An 18159-nucleotide genomic window follows, 5' to 3' on the forward strand; every position below is an offset into this window, starting at 1 on the left:
ATATTATGTTTATATTATATCCAACATAATTGAAATATGTAGTGTGATTTTTTTTTTAATAACTGTATTAAATTTTCCGAGTTTTTAAAATAAAAAAAGATGTTAGTTATAATATATTATAATTAAATATTAACCTTAAACTACGAGTTTGTAATGTTTAATTCTATGCATGGTTAATTTTTATGTTTCGAAATTTTTATTCTACTGAAAAACTTGGAAATTCATTGCAAACATTCCAAATGAATCACTTGATTTTCCACATCAATCATAAAATTTTATGAATATTTTATGATAATAAAATATGTTATACACTTATTAATTATAATCGGGTATTCTCTGTCTATAATAGAGGAAAGTAAGTTGATTTAATTTAAAATAATTATTTAATTTTATACGATTTATAATTTTCATTTTAAATATGTTAAAGTTCAATCTTATGTTTATATTATATCCAACATGATTGAAATATGTAGTGTGATTTTTTTTTTTTTTTTTTGATGTCTGCATTCAATTTTCCGAGTTCCTAAAAAAAAGTGGTGTTAGTTCTAATCTATTATAATTAAATATTAACCTTAAACTACGCGTTTGTAATGTTTAATTCTATGCATGGTCTGAAAGTAGACATAATATAAGTATGAATATGTTATATCTATGAACTCTATTTCAAATTAAGTTCAAATTATTTTTCAACCCTAATTATTATATTTCGAAATTTATATTCTTGAGATTCCATTGGTATAAGTGTGTATTATGCATGAAATGATATTTCAGTGGGTACCTAAAAATTTCTAAATTTAAGAATTTTGTGTTATATTATTTGTTAGAATCTTATAAAGAAAAATGATTATAAATAAAGCAACAAAACAGTTTTTATTTCACTCAAGATGGTCTTATTTAATATGTGACCAAACGCTAACACGTCACTAACGATGTCAAAAATTTAGCGTCACCAACTACCGGCTGCAGCGAGAATGGACAAGTTAGAAACAAAACATGCTAAGTCCAAAAACACCAAACAGAAAAAAAACGAACAATACATTTAGGATCATTACATGGAACGCCAATGGGCTAGTACAGCGTAAAGAGGAGCTTGAAAACCTACATAGAAAAAACATTGATAATATAGCTCTTATATCAGAAATACACTTTATAACGCTGACTTTCTTGAAGATAAGGAACTACCGAACGTATACTACATTATATCCCAGTGGTAGAGCTCGTGGTGTCTCTGTTGTAATAATAAAAGTGTACATAAAGCACTATAAACACAAAAAATATTCTGAAAAACCATATACAAGCTACCAGCGTACGTTGTAGTAAATGACGATATTAACAATCTCATATAGTCACTGCAATTTATTGTCCAGCGCAAGGTGGTGCAGATGAAATTAAGTTCAATGAATTTTTCCATACCTTGGGCGCTAAATTCATAGCTGGAGGAGACTATAATTCTAAACATACTCATTGGGGTTCAAGGCTTATCACCCCTAAAGGTCGTGCTCTATTAAAAGCTGCAAGCAATATCAGCACTGAAATAATTTATACTAGAAAAGCAATATATTGGCCATCTGACCAGAACAAGATTCCAGATTTACCTGACTTCTTTGTAATGAAAGGTATATCCTCTAATTATGTCGAAATAAATTAACTTGTGGAATTAACGTCGGATCACATACCAGTGCTTCTCACGTTAAGCTCAATTGTCATAGTAAAACAACGTAAGGTATCGTTTACCAATAAAAAAACAAACTGGGACCTATTTATATCTAATCTAGATGAAATGGTAACCCTATCTGTAAAGCTTAGAACACCAATTGAAGTTGATAGCGCTATTGACAAATAACTAATAATGTTATAAAGGCAGCGAAATTGGCAACACCTGAAATATCAGCAAGAAGTAATCATGAAATCACCTACCCTATGGAAATTTGGGAGCTAGTAAAGAAAAAAACGAAAAGCAAGGAAAAAATGGCATCGTACGAGAGATCCATTGGACAAAACCATCTGGAACAGCACTTGCAGACTTTTACATGATAAAATAAAAGAAGTCAAAAACGAAAGGTTTAAATCTTACTTGAGTAATCTTTCCGCAACGAAAGGCACTGATTATTCGTTGTGGAAGGCTACAAAACAAATGAAAAAGCCCAGAGCCTATGTACCACCAATCCGCAAAGAAGACGGATCATGGGCACGCTGTGACCAAGATATAGCTGAAACGTATGCACGTCATCTGGAACGAATATTCCAGCCGAATAATATCGCATCTGAAGTCGATATAGAGACGAAATACGTGAAACAATTAAGTTCTTTACTCCATTCGAAATTGCAAACGAAATCGACACGAATATCAATCTAAAAAAAGCACCTGGGTACGACCAAAAGTAACCCAAAAATGCTGAAAGAATTGCCCAAAAATGTTATGATTAATTTAACACACATATACAATGCCATACTGCGTACAGAATACGTTCCTAAATAATGGAAACGAGGTCAAGTAATCATGCTACTTAAACCAGGGAAACCCCCAGAACACGTAACTTCATACAGACCGATATCGCTTCTTCCGAGCTTATCAAAATTATTTGAAAAACCAATAATAGAAGCAATACGGCTTATTCCTGAACACCAGTTCGGATTTCGGAATAAACACTCAACTATTGAACAGGTTCATCGTGTCACAAATGCAATAAACAATGCACTAAAGGAAAAAAAATATTGGTGTGGAGTATTCCATGATGTTGCGCAAGCTTTTGATAAAGTTTGGCACAGAGGATTACATATTAAGCTACGTGAACAGCTGCCATACACTTGGTGCGCACTCATTAAATCCAAACTGAATGAACGTCAGTTCAGAGTCTTACACGATGAAGCATTAGCTGACTGGAAAAACATATCAGCTAGAGTACCACAAGGCAGTGTCCTCGGACCTCTTTTGTATTTACTTTACACAGCTGACATTCCAACTACCAACTACTCAATAACAGCTATGTTTGCCGATGATACAGCAAGACTGGCAACTGATGAAGACCAGCAGACTGCGACTGATCAACTTCAAATTCACTCAACAACGTCTCCGATTGGACTAAGCGTTGGAAAATCAAAATTAACAGTGACAAATCGGTACACGTAAATTATACTTTGCGTAAAAGTGTATACTACCCAGTAAACCATACTAGGTTACCTAACCTAACCTAACTAAATCTTTAGTAGTTAGAATTTTTAGTCTAGAGGTGGGATGATAGGAAATTGCATTTTTTATTTTTCTTTATTAATATTGAAATTATTAAAAATTATTTGTGTTAACGAAATTCATGTGCTTGTAACTAAAATGTGCTAACCTGTGAAAATATTTTTTATAAATAAAAATTAGATGAGTAGATGACTGATAAATCAATATACAAATTAAGTTAAAATTATTTTACGACATATTCTACCGAAAAACTTAAAACTTTATTACAAACATTTCAAATAAATCACTTGATTTTCCAATTTAATCATAACATTTGATGAATAATGATATAGTTATAAAATATACTATACACTTATTTATTATTATTGAGTATTCTCTGTCTATTATAGAAACACGTAAGTTGATTTAATTTTAAATAATTATTTAATTTTAAACGATTTATATTAATATGCACCTTAAATATATTTATAGTTTAATCTTATGTTTATATATTATATCCAACATAATTGAAATAAGTAGTGTGTTTTTACATATTATACACTTATTAATTATTATCGGATACTCTCTGTCTATTATAGTATACCGTAAGTTGATTTAATTTTAAAAAATTCTATGATTTTAAACGATTTATAATATGCTCCTTTAATATATTTAGAGTTCAATGTTATGTTTATATAATATTCAACATAATTTAGATAAGAAGTGTGATTTTATTTTTTTAATGTCTGCATTCAGTTTTTCGAGGTTCTAAAAAAAAAAAAAGCTGTTAGTTATAATCTATTATAATTAAATATTAACCTTAAACTACGCGGTTGTAATGTTTAATTCTATGCATGGCCTGATAGTAGACATATATGTTTGAATATGTTATAACTATGAACTCTATTTCAAATTAAGTTCAAGTGATTTTTCGACCATAATTTTATTATATCTCGAAATTTATATTCTACCGAAAAACTTGTAATTTATTCCATTGGTATAAGTGTAATAATGCATGGAATGCTTATAAAATTAAGGAGACCTCCTTATTATAAAGAGCACAAACATTAGGTACGTTACACCAGCACCACAACCTAACCTAAGCTATAACTATTGAGATATATGTAAAGATATGTACTTATTGCTAGAAGTTAAAGTAGGAAAAAATTCCAGAGAGGACTAATGTCTCCATATAGTTTTAAGCGAGCCATATAAATAATTTTATGTATAATGACTAATGTATAAAATCCTAAATTAAAAAATGCACGTTATCATAAATTGTAATCAAAATAATTAATATTTTAATATTTTTTTAGCTTTTTTAATTTATATTTTATAATTTTTAATACCTTATTTAAAAAATTTTACTATACCTATTTAAGATATAATTTGTTTCATTAAGAACTCAAATGGATATATTATATAATTAAATATTAATACCTAAATAAATCATAATAGTAAAATTCATACTTTGAGTTTTTAGCACATTGTTATGTACATATTTTGGTTTAATAAATACATATAAATCCGAGTGAGTCCTAGTTATAGCTGATGTGTAACCACGTTATATTAATTTGTTTTTGATATGTTCATATTTTGTTTGGTTGAAAAATAAACAATTATTATTATTTTATGATAAAGATTATAATTCAGTGAACAGGCTACGTTCTTTAAAAAAAAATATGCTTATAGGTCAAATATAAAATGGGAATTATATGATGACACAAAAATGAAAATCCAAAACATAAGTGCTTCTAAAAATTAGATATTGAAATTATTTTAATTTTTACAATTTAATACAATAGTGTATTTTATGTTAATTTATTTATTACTCAAACAAAAGGTACAAATTTTATGTTATATTGTTATTTATATTTAAAATGTGTCACAGTGTAAAAAACTATTTTTTTTTTTTATTTAGAATACATATAAAGGTCTCTATTTTTATTATTGGTTAGGTTTATACGTGATTTCAGGACATAAGTTATCCTATTGTAATTACTATATCCTATAAGTTCTTATAATAATAACAACCAAGGTAACCAAGGAAAAATAATCGAATTAAATTTCAAGTTCATGGTTACGAATGGTTACTAATCGGTTACTAAAGCCTAGATTAGGTTTGAACTTTCTAAGTAGATTATTTCGATGTAGCGGGTGCTGGCGTAACGTTACACCAGCACCCGGTTGAGAAAAACAGTTTTTCTGGTGCTCGGTTTAGGTTACGAATTCCAATTTTGTGGTTACGATTGGTTACTAATCGGTTACTAAATCATGGAACCAATTTAAAATAAAAAAGCTTAGGTTGTGGTGCTGGTGTGACGTACCTACAAACATCGAAAAATAAGTAGGTACAGAATGTCAGTAGCAAATTATTAAAGAAAGACTCATTTTGAGTCGTTTTTCTGGGTCCCCCAATAAAGGTTCCTCGTAGTTTATTAAGGGTTGTAACTTAAAATATGTTCCATGAACACATATCAGCACAAACGAAATCATTAGTAGTTATAATTTTTAGTCTAAAGATGGGATGCTAGGAAATTGCATTTTTTTATTTTGCTTTATTAATATTAGAATTATTAAAAATAATTTGTGTTAACGAAATTCGTGTACTTGTATCTAAAATGTGCTAACCCCTGATAATATTAATTATAAATAAAAATTAGATGGGTGGAGGACTGATAAATCACTATACAAATTAAGTTCAAATTATTTTTTGAAATATTCTTCCAAAAAACATGAAAATTTATTGCAAACATTTCAAATAAATCACTTTATTTTCAACTATAATCATAACATTTGATAAATAATTTTATAATTATAAAATATATTATACACTTATTTATTATCATCGGGTATTCTCTGTCTATTATAGAATTACGTAAGTTGATTTAATTTTAAATAATTATTTAATTTTAACTATTTATAATATATACTTTAAATATATTTAGAATTCAACCTTATGTTTATAATATAATATTCAACATAATTTACATAAAGTGTGATTTTATTTTTTTAATGTCTGCATTCAGTTTTCCGATTTTCTAAAAAAAAAAAACCGATAGTTATAATCTATTATAATTAAATATTAACCTTAAATTACGGGTTTATAATGTTTAATTCTATGCATGGCCACATTGTAGACATATAAGTTTGAATATGTTATATCTATATGAACTCTATTTCAAATTAGGATCAAATGATTTTTCTACCCAAATTATTATGTTTCGAAATTTATATTCTACTGAAAATCTTGAATATTCATTGCAAACATTTCAGGTAAATCACTTGATTTTCCACTTTAATCATAACATTTTATGAATATTTTATGATTATAAAATATGTTATACACTTATTAATAATTATCATCGGGCATTCTCTGTCTATAATAGAGGAATGTAAGTTGATTTAATTTAAAATAATTATTTAATTTTATACGATTTATAATATGCAGTGTAAATATGTTAAAGTTTAATCTTATGTTTATATTATATCCAACATGATTGAATTAAGTAGTGTGATTTTTTTTTTTAAATAACTGCAATCAATTTTCCGAGTTTTTAAAATAAAAAAAAGCTGTTAGTTATAATCTATTATAATTAAATATTAACCTTAAACTACACGTTTGTAATGTTTAATTCTATGAATGGCCTGATAGTATAAATATAAGTTTGAATATGTTATAACTATGAAATCTATTTCAATTTAAGTTCAAATTATTTTTGTTTTAGAATTATTTTATTTCGAAATTTATATTCAACCGAAAAACTTTAAATTCCATTGGTATAAGTGTAATAATGCGTGAAATGCCTATAAATTAAAGGAGACCTACTTATTATAAAGAGCACAATCATCGAAATATAAGTAAGTACAGAATGCAGTGCGGATTACTCATTAGGCTCGTGTGGCTCGAGCCTAAGATGGCAATTTGTATTGGGCGACAAATTGTGTCATGTTATTTTATTTCGATGAATAAAAAAAAGAAAATCATAACGGCATTCAAATGGGGTACTAATAATGTTTGGTATCTGAAGAAATTAATCGCTATACTTGTTTCTTGTTATAACATGCATTATTACACAATACGCATGAGAAATACGCAGCCGCTAAATAAGAATAAGGCAAAATTAATATCGATTTAATATAAAATGATCGACGTTGGTGATACCGCGAGTAAATATAAATAAATTTATCGGCGGAAATGTTTGAATGTTCGACATTTGACGAAATTATCGATTGCAACTTGTAAGATTTATATTATGTAATACAATATTTGAAATAATGTATAAATTAATAATTATTCAACCGCAGTACCCTTGAACCATTTCTCAATCACGGGACGGCTATATTATTATTCGTGTCAGCGTATTCAAATTAAGATTTTTAGATAGTATTAAAAAAAGGGGGTGATATACACTGAGTGTGGAGCCGAGAAGGTTAATCCGCCACTGACAGAATGTCAGTAGTAAATTCAGTGGCGGCGCCAGAATTTTAATTCCAGGTGGGCCAGGCTGGGGCCCAAATATTTTAGGGAGGACCAAATTATTGACTTGATATTTATATATACATATATATATATATATATATATATATAATATAAACAATAGCGATGACAGGCAATTCCGCAGAGGGGGTAGGGGGAGGGTCAACTTCCAATTTTTCAATTTTTTTTACACTTCATCATGTTAACTTACTAAAACAATGATTTGTAAACATGTATTAATAGTATTTATTTCCTAACAAAATATATATTCATGTAAAAGTATATAAAAATAGAATGCTTTCCCTTGTATTTTCTTTATCATAAGTAGTTGGTTCATAATCTAATCCCGTTGTTCATAGAATTTTCAACAAAATTATTAATAACCTTGATTAATATTATTTAATAATAACTAGTAAGTATAACTTATTATTTTCGTATTCAGCCGCTGGAAAATACACGTTATTTATGAGGCTTGAAAGCATAGTGCATAGTTTTTAACCCATTCAAAATATTGTTCACGCCATCTATTATGACTTTATATTTTCATATTTTGATTTATTCATGAGATATTTTTTAGTATTCTAGTATGATTAAATTTAATTTTTGGGGTGGGCCACAGGGGGACCCGAGACTTTTTATGGTGGGCCCGGGCCCACCCTGGCCCACCTCTGGCGCCGCCACTCAGTAAATTATTAAAGAAAGACTCATTTTGAGTCGTTTTGCTGGCTTCCCCAATAACAATTCCTTGTAGTTTATTAGGGGTTGTAACTTAAAATATGATCCATGAACACATATCAGCACAAACGGAATCTTTAGTAGTTAGAACTTTTAGTCTAGAGGTGGGATGCTAAGAAATTGCATTTGTTTAAATTATTATTTTGTAAACTAAGTGCAACCAATCGGTAATACAGCTGTTGAAATCTGTTACTGTTACACTCTACAGTTATGGAAAAGAACCCATATCTTTATATGTTATAGTGGCCATTGATGTTTATCTTCTTATTGAATATGAGTTTTAGTGAAACAAATACTATTATGAACTAAGTATTTTAATTTTGTTCATATTTATTTGCTGTAATTAACTAATAAATTATGAATAACCTATTCTTAAATTGTTTATATCAATAGAATACTTATATCGTAAACCTAAATTTTAACCATGCGTTTGCTTGAATTCCATCGTTTGATGGTTGTAAAATATTTGATTTTAAATAATTTCTCTAATTTATATGACTAACCTATAGGTTAGTTTTCTTTTTAATCGTATCGAATGATTCACATTTTTTTTTTAAAGAAATTTTCAAATTTTTATAAGTCAATCTCTGACGGCTGTAGCATTATGTGAACATCAGTTTGTTATTTTTCTTCTCAGCTTAACGGCCTATTAAGGACCATTGATGCCTTCAACGGGTCTCTCCATCTCTCTATATTGTAAGTCGACTCATATGTAACATTCTGATCTATGGCTTTCAAATCCTTGACAACTACATTGATACACCGGGTCTTGGATCTTCTTAGGGGTCTTTTTTTTATCATTTTATCCGCGAGTACTTATTTTATTAGTTGACCATCTGCTCTCCAAATGTGTCCAAACAATTCTAGTCTTTTATTCCTGATAAAGGAATAGAATTTTGAGAGACGTCAGTCACCGTGCCGGATTATCGATCAACGTAACCCACCTCGATCGCTTTTGAGAGCCGACAGTTCCCGGTTCCGACTCACGACAGCAGTCGCTATTGACAGCTAGACTCTGCCTGTGATCGACCCCGTTCCCTAAACTGTTAATCCCTCGAACTATATTTAACTTACTTTGTAAATAGGACGATGCCTTTGGCCCGTTGTTCCATTACGCCGAACGCTACAGGCTTGACTGTCGGTCCTGGTGTACTCACTACCCATTGTAGTACATAAATAAAAACGTCTACAGAGATAAACATATGAAATGATTACCAGACAGTCAATATTATCATTTCAAAATACGAAACAGGCTTAAGAGCAACTGTTTCAAAGTATAAACGAAAATTCATTACATTGCAAACATTTCAAATAAATCACTTGATTTTCCACTTTAATCATAACATTTGATGAATATTTCATAATTATAAAATATATCATACACTCATTAATTATTATCGGATATTTTCTGTGTATTAGGTAATAGTAAGTTGATTTAATTTTAAATAATTATTTAATTTTACACGATTTATAATATGCATTAGATTATATATTTCTGAAAACTGAAAATATTGTTCTTTTCATTTGTGACGACATATGGATAAACACATAATTTTGATTGATTTTACTGTGAATGTATCCATTATTTAAAATTCAAATTGTGTAACTAGTTCAAATATAAAAACATAAATGATTGACAAAATTACAAAAATTACAAAAAGAGACGCTGTAATGAAAATTCAATTCTTAGTTTGTTTGCTGATTTTATTGCACGTTTATTTCCAAAACTGATTATTTTTCATTCAGATACAATTTAATCATTTGTTGTATAATATTTCTTTTTAAATTAATTATACTCTTAAGAATGTACAGTCAAAAATAGTTTAATGGGGAATCACACAAAGTATGGAGGGAAAAGTTAAGTTAGGAATCATATTTTATAATTTATTATATTAAAATAACTATAAAATTATTATTTTTTTTTTTAGTACAACCGGGTAAGTAATTTTTATGTTATTTGGCTTTATTAATATTGGAATTATTTAAATTAATTTGTGTTAACGAAATTCATGTGCTTGTAACTAAAATGTCCTAACCTGTGGAAATATTATTTATAAATAAGAATTAGATAGGTGGATGACTGATAAATCACTAACCAAATTAAGTTCTAATTATTTTTCGAAATATTCTTGGAAAACTTGAAAATTCATTGCAAACATTTCAAATAAATCACTTGATTCTCCACATTAATCATAACATTTGATGAATAATGTTATAATTATAAAGTATATTATACACTTATTTATTTTTATCGGGTATTCTCTGTCTATTACAGAATTCCGTAAGTTGATTTAATTTTAAATAATTATTTAATTTTACACGATTTATATTTATATGCATCTTATGTATTATATTAAAAGTTTAATCTTAAGTTTATATTATATCCAACATGATTTAAATAAGTAGTGTGATTTTTTTTTTAATAACTGCAATCAATTTTCCGAGTTCTATTAAGAAAAGCTATTAGTTATAATCTATTATAATTAACCTTAAATTAACATTAAATAACCTTAAATTACGGTTTTATAATGTTTCATTCTATGCATGGCCTGATAGTAGACATATAAGTAAGAATATGGTATAATTATGAACTCTATTTCAAATTAAGTTCAAAAGATTTTTCTACCCTAATTTTTGTGTTTCGAAATTTATATTCTACCGAAAATCTTGAAAATTCATTGCAATCATTCCAAATGAATCACTTGATTTTCCACTTAAATCATAACATTTGATGAATATTTTATGATTCTAAAATATATTATACACTTATTTATTATTATCGGGTATTCTCTGTCTGTTATAGAATTACGTAAGTTGATTTAATTTTTAATAATTATTTAATTTTAAACGATTTATATTAATATGCATATTAAATATATTTATAGTTTAATCTTATGTTTATATATTATATCCAACTAACGGCTGATAAATCACTGACCAAATTAAGTTCTAATTATTTTTCGAAATATTCTTGGAAAACTTGAAAATTCATTGCAAACATTTCAAATAAATCACTTGATTGTCCACATTAATCATAACATTTGATGAATAATGTTATAATTATAAAATATATTATACACTTATGTATTTTCATCGGGTATTCTCTGTCTATTACAGAATTAAGTAAGTTGATTTAATTTTAAATAATTATTTAATTTTACTCGATTTATATTTATATGCATCTTATATATTATATTATAAGTTTAATCTTAAGTTTATATTATATCCAACATGATTTAAATAAGTAGTGTGATTTTTTTTTTTTTAATAACTGCAATCAATTTGCCGAGTTCTATTAAGAAAAGCTATTAGTTATAATCTATTATAATTAACCTTAAATTACGGTTTTATAATGTTTAATTCTATGCATGGCCTGACAGTAGACATATAAGTAAGAATATGCTATAATTATGAACTCTATTTCAAAATTAAGTTCAAAAGATTTTTCTACCCTAATTTTTATGTTTCGAAATTTATATTCTACCGAAAATCTTGAAAATTCATTGCAATCATTCCAAATGAATCACTTGATTTTCCACTTAAATCATAACATTTGATGAATATTTTATGATTCTAAAATATATTATACACTTACTTATTATTATCGGGTATTCTCTGTCTGTTATAGAATTACGTAAGTTGATTTAATTTTAAATAATTATTTAATTTTAAACGATTTATATTAATATGCATCTTAAATATATTTATAGTTTAATCTTATTTTTATATATTATATCCAACATAATTGAAATAAGTAGTGTGTTTTTTTATTTTTTTATGTCTGCATTCAATTTTCCGAGTTCCTAAAAAAAAGCTGTTAGTTATAATCTAATATAATTAAATATTAACCTTAAAATACGCGTTTGTAATGTTTAATTCAATGCATGGCCAGAAAGTAACCATATATGTATGAATATGTTATAACTATGAACTCTATTTCAAATTAGGTTCAAATGATTTTTCTACCCTAATTATCATGTTTCGAAATTTATTTTCTACTGAAAATCTTGAAAATTCATTCCAAACATTTAAAGTAAATCACTTGATTTTTCACTTACTCATAACATTTGATGAATATTTTATAATTATAAAATATATTATATTATACACTTATTAATTATTATCGGATACTCTTTGGCTATTATAGTATACCGTAAGTTGATTTAATTTTAAAAAATTATATAATTTTAAACAATTTATAATATGCACCTTAAATATATTTAGAGTTTAATCTTATCTATATATATAAAACTGAAATCAAGCAAAAGAGGAAATCTTTGTTACGGTTTGGCTTCGAAACTACTTATTATTGGATCGTATTGCAAATTTTTTTAAATTACAGAGGACATCACAGAGAAGGTTTTGGGCATGTAAAATTTGAGAAAGTTACCGGGTTAGGGGAATACGACGAGGTGATGATGAAATTACAGTATCGCCATCTAGCCAGCAAAAAATGAGCAAAAACAAAATATATATAAATATTGTTCACAAAGAAGTATTATAACCTTAATAGAAATATGTACAGAGATAATATATAAATTAATTAATAAAAAAGGTACAATACATAAGAAAATAGAAGTTTTTTCATCCTCATTTTTTTTATATAAAATAGTTGAATACCTCCTGGGCTATTTTTTCCCTGGACAACGCCGGGTAATTCAGCTATCTATTTTTATGAATAAAAATATACTGCTAGCATAATCAAGGATTTTGTATTAATTGATTATATTAATTCACCGTTAGTGGAATTAAGTAAAATGGAAACTTATATATACATATAAATTTAGTACATTTAACGGGCAACGAAGTGCACGGGATCAGCTAGTGTTTATATAATATTCAACATAATTTAGATAAGAAGTGTGATTTTATTTTTTTAATGTCTGCGTTCAGTTTTCCTAGTTTCTAAAAAAAAAAAGCTGTTAGTTATAGTCTATTATAATTAAATATTAACCTTAAACTACGCGTATGTAATGTTTAATTCTATGATTGGCCTGAAAGTAGAAATTTGAGTACGAATATGTTATAACTAAGAACTCTATTTCAAATTAAGTTCAAATGATTTTTCTACCCTAATTATTATGTTTCAAAATTTATTTTCTACTGAAATTCTTGAAAATTCATTGCAAACATTTCAAGTAAATCACTTGATTTTCCACTCTAAACAAAACATTTGATGAATATTTTATGATTATAAAACATATTATACACTTATTAATTGTCATTGGGTATTCTCTGTCTATAATAGTGGAAAGAAAGTTGATTTAATTTTAAATAATTATTTAATTTTAAACGATTTATAATTTGCATTTTAAATATGTTAAAGTTCAATCTTATGTTTATATTATATCCAACATGAAACAAATATAGTGTGATTTTATTTTTAATGTCTGCATTCAATTTTCCGAGTTCCTAAAAAAAAAGCTGTTAGTTATAATCTATTATAATTGAAAATTAACCTTAAATTATGGGTTTATAAGGTTTAATTCTATGCATGACCTGATAGTAAACATATAGGTATGAATATGCAATAATTATGTACTCTATTTCAAATTAAGTTCAAATGATTTTTCTACCCCAATTATTATGTTTCGAAATTTAAATTCTGCCGAAAAACTTGAAATTCCATTGGTATAAGTGTAATAATGCATGAAATTCCCATAATATTAAGGAGATCTCCTTATCATAAAGAGCACAAACTACTGAAAATCTTGAAAATTCATTGTAAACATTTCAATTAAATCACTTGATTTTCCACTTTTAACATAACATATATTATACACTTCTTAATTATTATCGGATATTCTCTGTCTATTATAGTATACCGTAAGTTGATTAAATTTTAAAAAATTTTATAATTTCAAACGATTTATAATATGCACCTTAAATATATTAAAGGTTTAATATTATGTTTTTATAATATTAGACATAATTTAGATAAGAAGTGTGATTTTATTTTTTTAATGTCTGCATTCAGTTTTCCGAGTATCTAAAAAAAAAAAAAGCTGGTAGTTATAATCTATTATAATTAAATATTAACCTTAATCTACACGTTTATAAGGTTTAATTCTATGCATGGCTTGATAGTAAACATATAAGTATGAATATGTCATAACTAAGAACTCTATTTCAAATTAAGTTCAAATGATTTTTCTACCATAATTATTGTATTTCGAAATTTATATTCTACCGAAAAACTTGAAATTCCATTGGTGTAAGTGTAATTATGCATGAAATGCCTATAGTATAGGGGGTTGGTCAAAAATAATAAAAAGCTAATTTACAAAATATACCATTTTATTTAAATATTTAAGACTTTTTATTGTAAAAAAAAATAAAATAATGATAATAATAAAATTATCCCGATAAGGATATACATAAAAAATTAATAAACATAAAAAAATTAGTAATTAGTGTGATCTTTGAATTTGTTTTACACTTAAAAGTTGCTTTACCTAATATAGATGGAGGGGGGTCGTGAAGTAATTGACCATATTTTATACCTATATTGGGGGTCGCGACACTAAAAAGGTTGAGAAACGATGGCCTATACAATTAAGGAGACCTCCTTATTATAAATAGCACAAACATCGAAAATCAGTAGGTACAGAATGTCAGTAACAAATTATTAAAGAAAGACTCATTTTGAGTCGTTTTGCTGGCTCACCCAATAAAGATTCCTCGTAGTTTATTAGGGTTTGTAACTTAAAATATGATCCATGAACACATATCAGCACAAACGAAATCTTTAGTAGTTAGAATTTTTAGTCTATAGGTGGGATGCTAGGAAATTACATTTTAGATTCAGAGCGGAGCGATGAATGTATTGATTTTACCATGATGTGTGTTTTTATTTATTTACTATTTTTTTTTTTTGTGTGTGTCTGTCATCACGTTTTGGGGCGGTAAAAATACTTTTCTAAATAATCGAGAAAAACAAACTAAAAATGAAGGGAAACGAGAAATTTTACGCACACTCATATTTCGACAAAATCGATTTTAGTTTTTGATGTAACTTTAAAACAAACGACCATAGATACATGAAATTGTCACCGAATATTTATATAAGTATATTCTATCAACCATGCAATTTTCAAAAATGTTCAACTTAAGTTGAACTATTCATAGGCATTGGAAATTTTCGATCATTATTATTTTTTTTTAAATTAATATCGATAACAATTTATTTGTCAGGCAGAATAGCTTGAAAATTTAATACAAGGCTCTTAATATATTGTTACAATAGCAGTTGAAAAATAAAATAAATTCATTGTCACAATTTTTTTGTATAAGCATTCAAAGTTTGAATTTTGACAAAATACGTCAAATCACAAAATATTTTAAGCTAAAAATTCATAAAAAATTTTCTTTTTAAATCTAAGATTTGAAAATTAAATACAAGATTCCTTAAAAGTTTTTAAATCTTTATCACAAATAAAAAGTCCACTGGAAATTCAAATTAAATTTTTATGAGCATTTAAAATTCAAATGTTTACAACATTGGATTTTCACTTTTAGCGATTACTATATTTTGGTGTAACTCTAAAACAAATGACCACAGATACTTGAAATTTTCACTGAAGGTTTATATATGCATTTTATATATTTGATAAAATTTTCAAAATATTTAGATTTGTTTTGAGCTGTCAACTGACATTTTAATATTTCAACTTTCTTAGTTTTTTTTCTATAAATATCGATAAAAATTTATTTGTTCGGTAGAAAAGCTTGAAAATTTAATACAAGGCTTATAACACATTGTAACAATAGAAGTTATAAAATATTAAAAATTCGTAGGCACGATTTTTTTTTATAAGCATTTAAAGTTCAAATTTTGACTAAACACGTAAAAATTACGGCAATGTTCAAATTATCTTAGATAGAAATTCATAAAAGTTTTTCTTTTTAATTCTAAGATTTGAAAATTTAATACATGGCTCCTATCATATTTTTACAATAGCAGTTGAAAAATAAATGAAATGCTTAATCACAATTTAATTTTTACAAGCATTCAAAGTTTGAATTTTAGACAACATGCCTAAAAATCACGAAAATTAATCAATTATTTTATGCTAGAAATTCATTAAAAATTTTCCTTTTATATCTTAGAATTTAAAATTCTATATAAGGCTCCTAACATATTTTTACAATAGCAAGTGAAAAATAAAAGAAATATATTAGCACAATTTTTTTTTTTTACAAGCATTCAAATTTTGAATTTTGACAACATGTGTAAAAATCACGAAAATCACGAAAATTCGAAAATTATTTTAAACTAAAAATTAATAAAAAAATTTCTTTTTAAATCTAAGGTTTGAAAATTTTTAATAATCTATAATATATTCTAGACAGGTAAACCGTCTTCGCTCAGAATCATTTTTTGTATACAATGATATAATATCATTGGATTCAAATTTAATTCCATCCATTACAATAACCCACTTGGAACCTGCTGTACAGCAGAGTGACATCCACGACTTACCCACAGGTGGGTTACCCTGGCACCCCTATGTTCGAATTTCTCATTTTTTTTTTAACCATTAATTGTACTATAATTTGTACCAATTTCTACCGACAATTTCGAAATTTGTACCAAAATATTTCCATCCGAAAAATCAATTTTCCCACTGGGGTGCCAGGGTAACGTTACCCCAGCACCACCAAACCTAAATAATGAACTTTTTTAATTTTTTTTTTTTTTCATTAATTGTACTACAATTTGTACCGACTAGAAACACTATGTTTGGAATTTGTACCAAAATATTTCCATCCAAAAAATCAATTTTCCCGCTGGGGTGCCAGGGTAACGTTACCCCAGCACCACCAAACCTAAATAATGAACTTTTTTAATTTTTTTTTTTTTTCATCAATTGTACTAAATTTGTACCGACTAGAAACACCAAGTTTGGAATAAATTTGTACCAACATATTTCCATCCGAAAAATCAATTTTGCCGCTTCTACGATGTAGTACATTATTCCGGTACCACTAAAACTAAATAATGAACTTTTTTAATTTTTTTTTTTTTTTTTTATTAATTGTACTACAATTTGTACCCACTAGAAACACCAAGTTTGGAATTTGTACCAAAATATTTCCATCCAAAAAATCAATTTTCCCGCTGGGGTGCCAGGTACGGGGCTAATAATATTATTCGTACTTTGTTTATGTTTTTATTTGTTTTTGTACTAAGCATATTTATTATGAATTTGGCAGTTTTATCTTTTTTTACCAAAAATGTTATATGTTCAAAAAAAATTGACTGTCAGCTGCAACACATGCGAAAATTGTCAATAGTGAATCGGCTGAATAGTTAATACTTAGCAAGACTTTTCCTATTTTAGGTAAACTATAAGGTTTATTTTGAAGTATATTTCCATTTTTAAGAAATTTTATTGATTTTTCAGAACCTTTTTGGTTCAAATTTAATCTATCGAATCCCGGTTGTGAAACCAGATATGATTTAAAAGACCTATAATGCGATGATAATGAAGATGATTTTCCTTTTCTTTGCCAATGTTCTTCAGCCTCATTTTCATAGTCTTTTTCAACACACGATAAACATACACGCGACTCTCCATAACCTTCTTCACTGTTCACATTTTTGACTGAACAGCCAAATAAATGCACCGGTTTTTGACATTCAATACACCTATGTATTCCTGTCGGAAAATCTCCATTTTTACATGGCAAACAAATTTGTTTACGATTTTCTAATTCCATTTCTGTATGTATATAGTCTTCACTCTCTTCTATAACTGTTTCTTTCCGTATG

The sequence above is a fragment of the Diuraphis noxia genome, unplaced genomic scaffold (assembly GCF_037042655.1).
Source record: "Diuraphis noxia isolate RWA-SAM2 unplaced genomic scaffold, SU_Dnox_SAM2 contig0003, whole genome shotgun sequence".
In the NCBI taxonomy this organism is placed as follows: domain Eukaryota; kingdom Metazoa; phylum Arthropoda; class Insecta; order Hemiptera; family Aphididae; genus Diuraphis; species Diuraphis noxia.